The sequence below is a fragment of the Bos indicus x Bos taurus genome, chromosome 26, assembly GCF_003369695.1.
Source record: "Bos indicus x Bos taurus breed Angus x Brahman F1 hybrid chromosome 26, Bos_hybrid_MaternalHap_v2.0, whole genome shotgun sequence".
Taxonomy (NCBI): domain Eukaryota; kingdom Metazoa; phylum Chordata; class Mammalia; order Artiodactyla; family Bovidae; genus Bos; species Bos indicus x Bos taurus.
In genome coordinates this window covers 5,815,323-5,829,583 of record NC_040101.1, presented here as the reverse complement: position 1 = coordinate 5,829,583, position 14,261 = coordinate 5,815,323, and positions in this window count along the sequence as shown.

Sequence of the window (14,261 nt, the reverse complement as noted above, 5' to 3'; positions counted from 1 at the left end):
TCAATCTCTTGCAAATTATTCAGCTGTGCTGGGTTTTAGCATCAATGCATGGGCTTCCCTGGTGGCTCAGAAGGTAAAGCATCCACCTGTAATGCGGGAGACCATGATTCAATCCCTGAGTTGGGAAGACCCCCTGGAGATAGGCATGGCAACCCACTCCAGTATTCTTGCCTGGAGAATTCCATGGACAGAGGAATCTGGCGGGCTACACTCCATGGAGTTGCAAAGAGCAGGACATGTCTCAGTGACTAACAGTTTACTTACTTTATTTATATGGAAAAGGGGTGACCCTTCCAGTAGTCAGTTATAGATCAGAGTAGTTATTTGTTCAGTGGATGAATTAAATGAAAATGTATCAACTATCTTTTCCTGTAGGGTATACTTTTTCTCCCACAGCTAGGCTTGCATGCACAAAGGTCAACCAAGGGCCTTCACTTTTCATTTTCCATGCATACATTCTGTCATAAAGCATCACAGCCAAGAACAAGGAAGCATTAACAGAAACCACTGTATTCACTACAAATAATCATCATTCTTTCTGGAAAACTACTACCTGAATCTTTTGCTGTTTTCTTCTTAAACCAAGTAAGTCAGTCATCTACTAAAGTGAGATGTCTGACCTTATTAATGTCCCACATAAGATTCTGTTTAATTTCCCCAAATTGGTCCCTGGGGTAACTAACTAAAATTGTACATTTTTTCTCTTCTGTAAATTAAAAAAAATTTTTTTTTTCTTCTTCACTACACTGTGTTTGGAAACTACAATAATTTGATATTTCTCCTAAACTTTCAAGGGGAAGTGGCAAAACCAGGGAGAAACCTGGATCAGTCACATGAACTGTGGAGTCTTATACCAAGGTCACAGGACAAAAATCTCTGGAACTGACCCAGCCCCATAGCAACTGTTGCCATGAGCCTCTGGATATAAACTGGCCAGTTCCCTGACCCCATAGGTAAATATCCACCCTATTATCCGCCCTATAGCATCTTAACCAGTCACCTAATGCCACCATTCCAGTAGAAATTTTCTCTGTCTTGAGATTATAAAAATTCGCTACTACCCCACTCCAGTACTCTTGCCTGGAAAATCCCATGGACGGAGGACCCCGGTAGGCTGCAGTCCATGGGGTCGCTAAGAGTCGGGCACAATGGAGCGACTTCACTTTCACTTTTCACTTTCATGCATTGGAGAAGGAAATGGCACCCCACTCCAGTGTTCTTGCCTGGAGAATCCCAGGGACGGGGGAGCCTCGTGGGCTGCCATCTATGGGATCGCACAGAGTCAGACACGACTGAAGCGACTTAGCAGCAAGCAGCAGCCTGCGAAAGGGATCAGCTCTCCCTGGAGCCAGCCCACAGTCCTAACAGCATCTCCCACTTTAAAAAACTCTATTCTCATCTCATTCTGCCCCGTGTCTGGAAATTCTTTTCCAACCCGCACACAGACCATGACTTGAACCATGGCTTGAAGCCATATTCGTCTACAAGATTCGTTTTCTCTCCCTTTGCAAGTCTTCAATAATCATTTAGTTTGCACCTGCTGGGTGTTCAGCTCTGGGCCAATTAAACATTCACAGCCACTTCCAATGATGCTAAAAACCGAACCAACCCATGTTGAGCTAAAGACCACACAGCCCTCCTTCAAACCCATTGGGAGGAGTGAGTCATTTGAAGACAAGTGGTACCTTCATATTTTCTCTTCAATGTCTGAGTAGATTTTGAATAAAGAAAACCAATGACTTTGTTAGAAACTATGCTTGATTTTTAAGTATATATTTCAGTAAGTATGAAAGGGTGGTGAAGACTGTGGTTGAAATTTTGAGGAAATATAAAAGTCAATTTGCTGTCTACATCCTTGGTCAATTCCATCCAAAAGGAAAACTATGTTGTCAGCCGCTTGTCACTGCTCTCCCATGAGAAGCAGTTGCCAGGCTGGGCTGTGGGCAACGAAGCAGGTGGGGTGGGGGGTACTATGGCCATTTCCCCAAGGGGACACACCCCTCTGTCCATATTTCCTTCCCACAAATATTGGCTGTCACTCTTGGCCATGTTTCCTTTCTTGTATGAATTAATGAGCGTGTTGGACAAATTTGTGAAATCCAGTATTTATCAGGAAAATACCAAAGTCCCAGGGGAAACCACAGGCCTAGCACCAGCCAATAGCACGACCACTGCCAACCTCCGGGACTCCCAAGCCAGACCCTCCCTCCCATGGGGGCAGCAGGTAGGCAGCTGCTTGGAGGGCACCCAGACCCTCACCCTCAGTGCACCTATGTGGACGAGGTCCCACCCCAGGCCACAGCTGACACTTACTGAAAGAAAATGGCCCTCTGCATGCACCCACTGGCAATCAGGCTCCTGTCCTGTGCCAGGAAGTCCTGCGCTGGTCAGAGGCTGGGCTTTCCTCAAGCCCCAGAGGATGCCCTTACTACCAAGGTGGTAACTCCGAGATTCTCTCAGACTTTAGGGAGGAAACATGTATTGTAGCAGGACCCCATGGGGCCTTGGGGGCATGGGTCAGGTTCGGGGATGGAGAAAGACCACCCTCCCAACCCTCTGAAATATTAATACCTAGATAACAGGATTTGATGCGCCTTTTCCTGAGTTGTTTTGCAGATGAAGACGACCTCCCCCTCTCCAACAAACGGAAGATGTCAACTACTTGACCACCAAGAGCACACAGCCCCAGGCCCGTGCCCTGGAGCCTAAGGACTGATAATGTTCACCCCTGAGACACCACTCTGCTACCTCACCATCAGCCAATCAGAGATCTGCTGCCTCAGTTCCATTCAGTTGCTCACTCGTGTCCGACTCTTTGCAACCCCATGGACTACAGCACTCCAGGCCTCCTTGTCCATCACCAACCCCTGGAGTTCACTCAAACTCATGTCCATTGAGTAGATGATGCCATCCAACCATCTCATCCTCTCTCGTCCCCTTCTCCTCCCGCCTTCAATCTTTCCCAGCATCAGGGTCTTTTCAAGTGAGTCAGTTCTTCACATCAGGCGGCCAACGTATTGGAGTTTCAGCTTCAGCATCAGTCCTTTCAATGAATATTCAGGACTGATCTCCTTTAGGATGGACTGGTTGGATCTTCATGTAGTCCAAGGGCCTCTCAAGAGTCTTCTCCAGCACCACAGTTCAAAGGCATCAATTCTTTGGCACTCAGCTTTCTTTATGGTCCAACTCTCACATCCATACATGACTGCTACCTCACCATCAGCCAATCAGAGATCTGCTACCTCTCCATCAGCCAATCAGAGAATTGTGCACAGTCTGATCACAAACTCTGTGACCCGCATCCCTCACCCGGCTTTTAAAGGTGCTTTGCTGAAACCCTTTGGGGAGCTCAGAGGTTCTTAGGGTAGAAGCCACCCATCTCCTTGCATGGCCCTGCAATAAACCTTTCTCTGCTCCCAACTCCAGCATTTCACTTTGTCTGGCCTCACTGAGCATCAGGCACGTGAACTTGCATTAACAAGTTGACTAGTTGGGTTATTCTCACACTCTAAGCCCAGCAACAAGTATGTGCATGTTCCTGGTTTCCCAAACACAAAACCATTTCCATGTAACGATTGTGCGTGCGCGTGTACACATACACACAGAAGGTGTGTAATAGTCCATGTGTGTTTTCCAAAAATGAAATAGGCCCAGTACAAGTTATTGTTTAAGCATTTCATATAAGTATAAGAAATTCCTAGCCACCTCAGCTGTCCATCAATGAATAAGACCAGAGGCCTGCAAACTATGGCCTTTACTTTTTGCCAATAAAGTTTTATTGGCACAGAGCCATCCTCATTTCTCTACATATTATCTACAGTGCCTTTATTTTTCATAGGGTGACCAAGTTGGGTGATTGCAGCACAGACTGTATGGCCTCCAAAGACAAAAATCTTTACTATTTGGTCCTTGACAAATTTTATTTTCTCCAGCCCCAAAATCACTGCAGAAGTTGACTGCAGTCATGAAATTAAAAGACCCTTACTCCTTGGAAGGAAAGCTATGACAAACCTAGATAACATATTAAAAAGCAGAGACATCACTTTGCTGAAAGTTAAAGCTATGGTTTTTCCAGTAGTTATGTGTGGATGTGAGAGTTGGACCACGAAGAAGCCTAAGCACCAAAGAACTGACCCTTCCAAATTGTGGTGCTGAAGGACTCTTGAGAGTCCCTTGGATTGCAAAGAAATCAAGCCAGTCAATTATAAAGGAAATCAATCCTGAAAATTCATCAGAAGGACTGATGCTGAAGCTCCAATACTTTGGCCATCTGCTGCAAAGAGCTGACTCATTGGAAAAGACCCTGATGCTGGGAAAGACTGAAGGCAAAAGGAGAAGAGGGTGGCGAGGATGAGATGGTTAGATAGCATCACTGATGAAACGGGCATGAATCTGAGCAAATCCCAGGAGATAGTGAAGGACAGGGAAGCCTGATGTGCTGCAGTCCATGGGGGTCAAAAAGAGTCAGACATGACTTAGCGACTGAACAACAACCTTGACAGAGAAGGTTTGCAGACCCTGAAGTGAGACCCTCTGGTGAGGCAGTTAGCTCACCTGAACCAGGAGCCAGAGGGGAGACTGAAGCTTTGACCGTGGCAGGTAGACTAGCCCAGGGTTACCAAACCTACACCTGTGCTACAGAATCAGTGGGTGCTTCTGAAACCACATACCCTCAGGCCCCACCTGACCCTCCCCACCTCCCCATCAGAATATCCTGGTGAGGGGCTGGAGCAGGGGTCTGGGAAACTTGGGTCTGGGAAATTTTGCATGGGGACAGGCAAGCCTCATACTCAACCATGCAACGAATGGTCCCAAGGGCTGGGCACCAGGCCTGGCCCAGGCTGAGACTCTGGCTTTGACTGTGGCTAAGACAATGGCTGAGGACAAGGCAGCACAGTCCCTGACCTCATGGGACATTCTGAGAGTTGGGGGCGGTGGGGGGGCGGGGCTGACCCAGGTAATTCTACGAAGATTTACCTGCAGTCCTAACTTTCAGGTCACACTCCCACCTTGTCCCCATCCCTGTACATCTGCTCAACTTCTCCTCACTTCACACTGCGCCCAGCTCAGATGCCGTCTTCCCAGTGGACTTTCCCAGCCAAATGCCTCCCTTGCCCGACTCAATTCCTCTTCATGTTACTTCTCACTCTGATGTATAAATTTATGACTGTTTTCTGTAGCTTCTCCCTTGCCCCCAGGAATGCAAACTCCAAGACAGCCGGGCGTCGTGGTAGTTCTCATGCTGGTTCTCCCTCCCCGTCCTTCCTCCCCAGCCCTCTTTCCTTCCCCTCCTTTTCACTGCCTGAAGCAAGGATGGATGGCAGGGTTATGCCAGGACGTTATGAATGGGGATGTTGGGGGCTTTCCCTTACAAGAAGGACTTACAAGGATTAGACATTCTCAGTGATATCTGGAAATGTGTGGTCCACTGTTACATGCAGTGGAAGTGAAAGTTGCTCAGTCATGTCCGACTCTTTGCAGCCCCATGGCCTATACAGTCCATGAAATTCTCCAGGCCAGAATACTGCAGTGGGTTGCCATTCCCTTCTCCAGGGGAGCTTCCCAACCCAGGGATCAAACCCAGGTATCTCGCATTGCAGGCAGATTCTGTACCAGCTGAGCCACCAGGGAAGCCCAAGAATACTGGGGTGGGTTAGCCTATCCCTTCTCCAGTGGATCTTCCTGACCCAGGAATTGAACCAGGGTCTCCTGCACTGCAGGCAGATTCTTTACCAGCTGAGCTGTCAGGGAAACCCAACTTGTTTCTAAGCCCAGGCGTGTAGCCCTCAGGTGCTGACTGCAGTCTGGTGCTGTCCAGCCCCCTCCACCCACTTCTTCCTCTTCCAGCAGCTCTGGCCAGCTTTGTGCAGGGCCACAAGCAGGACCACCCTGGCCGGTGGGGGTTGGGAGCTGGCAGATGCAAAGGGACCAGCCTGAGATGCACTTCCTAAGGCTCATCTGCAGGGCCTGTAACAAAGAGCCCACTGCAGCAGGTGCCTGCCCCACAAATCACCCTCCCCACCAGTCAGCTTCTGGGACAGGCTCTGCCCTCAAGGGAAGCTGGGCTGAGCCCAATCCCAACTGGCGTACAGTGTCCCCTCGACACTCCACCCCCAGGTCCCTCAGGGACCTCTCCAGTCCTGCCTGTGACCTTGAAATCTGTCCCCCGGGCACTTTGGTGGTGCCCACTCTGCTCTTAGGGGGTGAACATCAGAACCTCCACTGAGTTCTCCTAATGTCCAGCTCAGCACCTTGCTCAGGACAGAATCCCAGTAACCATTGGTTCCCTGAGGCAGCGAGGTGACAAATGCATCCACATAGAAGAGTAGGGAGTGAAGCCTGTGTGTGAGGAGACCACTGAGGCCACGAATCAGCCCTCCTCACAGGACGCAGAGTTAATCGCCATGCCAATCAGCCCTCCTCACAGAACGCTGAGTTAATCGCCATGCAGAGCACTCGGTGTGACTCAGAGACCCTGGGGTCACTTTCTGCTTTCCGTGGTCCTGCCTGAGGGTCAGCTTTCTTCTCTGAGAGCATCAGGGTGAAGCACAGAAAGGCTGAACATCTCATGTAGGTTTTCCTCTGGTTCCAACTTGTCTTCATGGGGATGTAAACCTGAGGAAATATCTGCAAGGTGTTATCTTGAAGCCCATGCCAAGAAAATGCAATGCCATCTCTTATTAATTCAGGATAGTGAAGAGGACATAGAGGCCTAGGAGCTTTGGTGCCAGCAGGCATCACTGCTGGGGCATCCCTGTGGGCCACCACCTGAAGCAACAGATGTCCTCACCATGAGCTGCTCGCCTGTTGCTTCTCCGAAGCTAGCCAGCACGGGGATCTCCAGCCTCCATCCACACTCCGTCTCTGCCCGGAAATGGGTGACTGTCCCCACCCTGTTATAGAAGTACCCCTATTGGGGGTAACAGCTTTCTGTTAAGAGGTTTGCCGGCAATGCAGGAGACTTGAGTTCGAGCCCTGGGTCAGGAAGATGCCCTGGAGAAGGGAATGGCTACCCTCTCCAGTAGTCTTGCCTGGGAAAGCCTATGGACAGAGGAGCCTGGTGGGCTACAGTCCATGGGGTTGCAAAGAGTCAGACACGACTAAGTAGCCAACACACACTTTGAATATAACTCAGCAAAGCACACACCTCTTTAGAACAGGATCCCATTTCTAAGCTGCAATTGATCTCATGCCCACTAGGAAGCAGACACCTGCCAGCTCTCCTCAGGTGTGTTCCCTCTTTTTTTCTAACACTCAGCTCTATTGGATTTTTTTTCTTTTCCATTCTAGTTTATTACAAGATACATTGAATATGGCTCCCTGCGCTACCCAGTAGGACCCTATTGTTCATCCAGGTGTGTTCCCTCTTGATCACTTGGTGGGTCTCCTCCCCCCAGCCCCCCGCAGCCCCTATCTGAGAGGCCTTCATGGGCCAAAGGGGACAAAGGAACCGCAGAGCCTCACTGACAGGGGTGGAGCCTGCTGGACCGGTCTGGCCAGTGTCTGTGTCCAGCACACACTGTCCGCCAGGCCCACCTCCTGCACCTGGGCACCAGGCGTGGGGCAAGGCCCCCTCACCGGGCAAGTTCATGCTCTCCCCCCTCACGTGGCCCCAGGCTCTCAGTCTTGGGCTGTGCTGCCGGCCGCTGTTTCGGGCCAGCCCATCATCGCGGGCAATGGACCTCAGATTCCGTCTCTCGTCCCTGGGGCTGATCACAAAGGGCCCCTCCTCGGGTTCCTGCCTGCTTTCTCCTCCCCAGTTTTGGCTTCCCTGCTCTGCCTTCTGCTTTGCCCAAGGTTTCTCTGCGTTCCTCATTGAACAGGTAACATTCAGATCGGTTGACAGCCCTGTTTTGTTTTGTTTTTTTCATGAGACAGACATTTATTTCTCACTGTTACTTTTTCTTCCCTTAGGTTAATATAAGGCAGGTCACTCGGGGTAAAATCAACCTCCCCAAAACTGGGCTGAAGAATGAAGGGAGGGGTGGGTTTTCAACTGGACCATTCAAAGAGCTTGTCATTCAGCATCACACATAAGGTTATTGATCAGAATTTGGAGAGCACTGCATAATAAGTCATTTCAGTCATATCTGACTCTTTATGACTGTCTGGACTGTAGCAGGCCAGGCTCCTCTGTCCATGGGACAGAGGTTACTAGAGTGGGTTGCATGCCCTCCTTCAGGGGATCTTCCTGACCCAGGAATTGAACCTGCATCTCTTATATCTCCTGCCTTGGCATGCAGGTTCTTTACTAATAGTGCCACCGGGGACGCCCACTAACAATGACCAAAAAGGGGGGTGGGTGGGGAAAACTATTCATTTCAACTCAGGTAGCTGAATTCACAGAAACATTTCGTGTAACAATGTGAAATAAGAGGCAACTCCCACAATTTGAGTGATTTCTATCCCAATCTGAATTTAGTTACAAATGAGAATACTATGAGATATTATCCTAAGGTAACATGGCAATGAGAGCTTTAACACGCTTACTGACCATAATACCAGGTTCACTGCTTCATAAACAAGGAAACTGCCTTGTTTTGGAAAACTGAAGTGAACTAAGAATATAGGGCCAGACCTATCCATTGCCCCTTTCAAAAAGAAGAAAACAGAAAGTCTGAGGGTTTGGTCTGGGGTTTCTTTAAACATGAGAAATCCACCCTGCCAGCCAATTGCAAAACTAGTTTTCAAAGATACAGCCTGAGTCCTTTGAAGAAAGGAGTGGCAGCCCTTTGGACATCTTACCTAGAAAATGAGTAATTCAGAGCCCAAGACCGAGCCCTGCCAGGGGCAACCCTTGGTGGGACTTCCTGTGGACTTTGCTGCTCTCACACCTGCATTGTCCCTGCTGAAGCTGACACTGGGCTTCCCCGACTCGACCAGAATGTCCATGAAACTAGGCTGCCTCCTGCTCATGTGTTCCCTCCATGGACACTTTCTGAGCGCCATCCCCAGATGACAGGCACAGTTCTAGGCAGGAGGAACACAAGGTTAAGTAAAACACTGTCCCTGAACTGTGCACTCTTGGTGGGAATGTACAGCGGTGCTGCCATCATGGGAAAAAATATGTCAGATCTTCAAATAATTAAATGTAGGATTCTCATGTGAGACAGGGATTCCACTTCTGGGCATATACCCAAAAGAACACAAAGCAAGCTCCCAAATAGATACTGTACACACGTGTTCATAGAAGCTTTTTTCACAACTGCCAAACGGTGGAAGCAATGCGAGTGTCTATTAATGGACAAATAAACAAAATGTTTTTTCAGCTGAAGCTGAAGCTCCAGTACTTTGACCACCTGATGCAAAGAGCCGACTCACTGGAAAAGACCCTGATGCTGGGAAAGACTGAGGGCAGGAGGAGAAGTGGGTGACAGAGGCTGAGACAGTTGGATGGCATCACCAAATCAATGGACATTGAGTTTGAGCAAACTCTCAGAGATGGTAAAGGACAGGGATGCCTGGCATGCTGCAGTCCGTGGGCTTGAACAGAGGGGACAGGACTTAGTGACTGAACAGATAACAAAACAAAGTGTGGTCTATCATGAGAGGGTAACAGGCAGGAAGGAGGAAATAGCCTGCAAGTGTCAGACATTTTTCTCTCTCTTAAGTGGCAGGAGGAAACAAACTAGCGATATTTTTTTCTTCTCTATACAAATATAAAAGGAGGTTTCTCTTAAAATACTGTGTTGCCATAATGACACCTGGTTTCACCTGAAGTTAACTATTCTCAAACCTAGAGATAACCAATGGAGAAGGCAGTGGCACCCCACTCCAGTACTCTTGCCTGGAAAATCCCATGGACGGAGGAGCCTGGTGGGCTGCAGTCCATGGGGTCGAGAAGAGTTGGACACGACTGAGCGACTTCACTTTCACTTTTCACTTGCATGCATTGGAGAAGGAAATGGCAACCCACTCTAGTGTTCTTGCCTGGAGAATTCCAGAGATAGGGGAGCCTGGTGGGCTGCCATCTATGGGGTCGCACAGAGTCGGACACGACTGAGGCGACTTAGCAGCAGCAGCAGAGATAACCAATGCATTTCTCTTATGGAAATGTTTCTCTTAAGCTATGCTAATGTACTGTGCATTTACCCCAAACTCTGTCTTCAAGTCAGTTCCGCCTCTTGGCTCAGAACCTACTTGACAAACCAGTATGTTATATTCAGATATTGTTCCCCTAATCTATGTAAATGAAACTATTTGTATGGTGATCTGCCCTTCTTCAAGATTCAAGTTAATCATTTTATGGCCCAGGATGAACCATTTGGTGCCAAGATTATCCCAAAATGCATCTTATGGGTGAGGGGCCTGGTGCCATTCTGAGTTTTAAGACATTCCTTTCTTTCATTAACAGACTGCTAGTGACTAACATCCAGCTGAAGACTAGCAGGGGGGCACTCTTTCTGCCCCCTTCTGATGCCTATGTCAGAAGCTTTCTCTACCTCCTTTATACTTTAATAAAACGTTATTACACAAAAGCTCTGAGTGATCAAGCCTCGTCTCTGGCCCCGGATTGAATTTGTCTCCTCCGGAGGCCAAGAATCCCGGCCATCTTTTTTCGTTCAACAACAACCTTTCGTCTATATGATGGAATATTACACAGACACACAAGAAAATGTTCTGATATGCACTACAATGTGGATGAATTTTGAAGACATTATTCTACACGAAATGAGCCAAATCCAAAAGGACAGATACTCTATGACTCTGCATACACAGGTTCCTGGAGCTGTCAAATTCATAGCAATAGAAAGTGGAATGGTGGTTACCCGGGACTGGGGTGGGGGGAGGGGCAGGGAGCTATGCTTAATGGGCATGGGGTTCCAGTCTTGCAAGATGAAGAGAGTTCTGAAGATGATGGTGGTGATGGCTGCTCAGCATTCTTAGTGTTCTGAGTGCCCTGAAGTGTGCACGTAAAATGAATACGACGACAACTCTTCGTTGTGCGGACTTCACTGCAGTTAGAATAATCAAAGGACCAAACCAAGCGCAGTGCCTGCTCCCAAGGCGCCTGACATCCGGTGGCCCTGGGACAGCGGCCTCCAAAGCTGGCCCGGGCACTTGACAGACATGCCGGTGCCCACAGGGGTGGGGGAAGAAGATTCCAGCTTTTATTTATATATGCTTTTATTTCATCTTTTTTCAAAATCCATATAGAACATATTCATGAAATAGCTTGTGATCATATGCTTTAGAGAAAAAAACGGCCTTTATCATGTGCATGTGTGCGTGCCCAGTTGCTTCAGTCAGGCTCAATTCTTTGCAACCCCTTGGACTGTAGCCCGCCAGGCTCCTCTGGCCATGGGATTCTCCAAGCGAGAATACTGGAGTGGGTTGCCATGCCCCCCAAGGATCTTCCCCACCCAGGGATCGAACCCACGTCTCATGTCTCCTGCATTGGCAGGTGGGTTTTGCACCAATAGAGCCACCTGGAAGTGCCCTCACAGTTCTTCACTGGTGAAGAGGAATGGTGGAAAGCTGATGTGGTCGAATCTCATTTTTATCCCTCACTAGCTTTGGTAGGGAGACGGCAATGGCACCCCACTCCAGTACTCTTGCCTAGGGAATCCCATGGACAGAGGAGCCTGGTGGGCTACAGTCCGTGGGGTCTCGAAGAGTTGGAGACGACTGAGCGACTTGACTTTCATTTTCACTTTCACGCACTGGAGAAGGCAATGGCACCCACTCCAGTGCTCTTGCTTGGAGAATCCCAGGGACAGGGGAGCCTGGTGGGCTGCCGTCTATGGAGTCACACAGAGTCGGACACGACTGATGCTACTTAGCAGCAGGGGAGCCTGGTGGGCTGCCGTCTATGGAGTCGCACAGAGTCGGACATGACTGATGCGACTTAGCAGCAGGGGAGCCTGGTGGGCTGCCGTCTATGGGGTCGCACAGAGTCGGACACGACTGATGCTACTTAGCAGCAGGGGAGCCTGGTGGGCTGCCGTCTCTGGAGTCGCACAGAGTCGGACACGACTGATGCTACTTAGCAGCAGGGGAGCCTGGTGGGCTGCCGTCTATGGAGTCCCACAGAGTCGGACACGACTGATTCGACTTAGCAGCAGGGGAGCCTGGTGGGCTGCCGTCTATGGGGTCGCACAGAGTCGGACACGACTGATGCGACTTAGCAGCAGGGGAGCCTGGTGGGCTGCCGTCTATGGGGTCGCACAGAGTCGGACAGGACTGATGCGACTTGGCAGCAGCAGCAGCTTTGGTAGACCAGGAGGTCCTCCTTGGACTTCACACGGTCTGGAGCTGTTTCTGGTAGGCCATGGAGGGTGGGCTTCTGTGTTCCATTCTGTCTTGGGAGCCAACAAGCTCCGCCCTTCAATCTGTGGTCACTGTTATCCATCTGACTTCACACCACTTCTCTCTACACATGCACCCAAGCCCACCCACAAAAGACAAATCATAAGAAGGAGAGACGAGACCCTGTGTATTTACTTGGAACAAAGTGGAGGGCCAAGCACCAAGATTTCAAGCATTTCTGTTATTCTCACCCAATTCCCCTTAGTTGCCTCATTTTCTTCATAGCTTACCTGACTGTTGGGGAAACAGGGACATCTTTATGTTTTCTTATATCTCAGCCAACTGTGTTCCCAGGATGCTTCCTGCACTATGATCTTTAATCTGATTAATAGGCTTACATCCCATTTTTATTTTATCTTTTCTTGTCTTGCTTTTATTCTATCAATCAAGTCACAGTGTAGAAAGTAACGAACTAACATAACAGAAGCTTATTCTTCCCTGACTGATATATCCTGGTCTCATTTATCTTGCTGTCGCTCTTTCACCTCACATCTTTTGAGGATTACATGAACACTCATGCATGTTAAATTAAACAGGTATACAATCTTGTAAGAGGGGGTTATTATTTGCATAAAGTGCTGCAATCCCATGGCCAGAGGAGTCTAGCAGGCTACAGTCCACAGGGTCACAAGAGTCGGATTCGACTTAGTGACTAAACCACCACCACTGCCATCTGACAGCCGGGTAAGTCACTGTCGACGTGACAGGGCTTAACTGTGAGGTTCAAGGCTGCCTCGCCACAGAGCAGACATCTCCCGGGGAAACCCCCAATGCCTGTCAAGAATGTAGTTGGGTCATTCTTAAAATACTCTAAAGGATCTCAATTTCTTTTTAAATGAACTGGTGGCGAGTCACTTTCTACAGTTAACAAAACTTAGGAAACTCTTCATTACATGCCAAGGTTGCTCAGAGTTTAACATACTGAAATAATTCTTAAGCAGTTTGTACTGAGAGCTTCTCCCTCCATCAGAGAACTCCTTAAAATCACATGACCCCACTGACCAGAGATGATTGGCTGAGAGTTGGAGGTTCCAGTCAAGCTTAGCCAATCATATTTTCTCAGGGAAGCTTTATCATCAGGAACAGAGAGAATGAGCCAACCTGCTGAGGGCTGCCATTTAAAGCTGACCATGCCAGGGCCGCATGCTGTGATCTCAGAGATTTGGTTTAATTTTCAACCAATAGATTATTTTTGTTTCAGAAGATGTTCTTCCTTCTTTTGCTGGGGATCAGAGCATAAGGGTGGACCCAGTAGCTAATTTCAAGGAGTCCACACTCTGTGGAAGGTCAGGCATACATAGTGAATTAGGATTCTTGTGGTTGTGAATGGCAAAAGCCCACCCAGATCAGGCTAGAGAAAGAGAGGAAGCCATTGGCCCAAGGAATCTCTATGGGGATCAAGGAGTCACACTGCCAGGAGGGTGAGGACTTCCTGGGAATCAGGAACAATCAGGTCCTCCATCCGGACCCTCCCCTGCCTACACCTTTGAGGCTCAGTTTACTTAGTAATGGGCAGGAGGAGACTGTCTCTCATAGAGGAATGGAATAGAGATTAAGTTCCAAATATTAATATATTAGAGAAGTGCCTAGATGACATCTAGTAGGAGCTCAATAAATTTCCCTTTTTCCTCTTATAGGAATCTCACGGTAATGAAGCCCAAGAACAATGTGTTACCTGACATGCTTTGTGTGGGGTGTGATGGAAAATGGAAGATGAAGAAGATGAGCAAAAGTGGAGATAAAGAACATTGGAGTCACTAGAGAGAATCTTCCAGGCTTCTTTGAGTCCAACAGAGACAGTCTTTTCTCACAAAAGCCAGAGAGGTATAACCTCTCTCCCTCCCAGGATAGTTGCAGAAATTATCTCAAAGAAAGCCCCATCACAAAAGAAACCACACTGGATGTGAGAGTTGGACTGAGAAGAAGGCTGAGCACCGAAGAATTGATGCCTT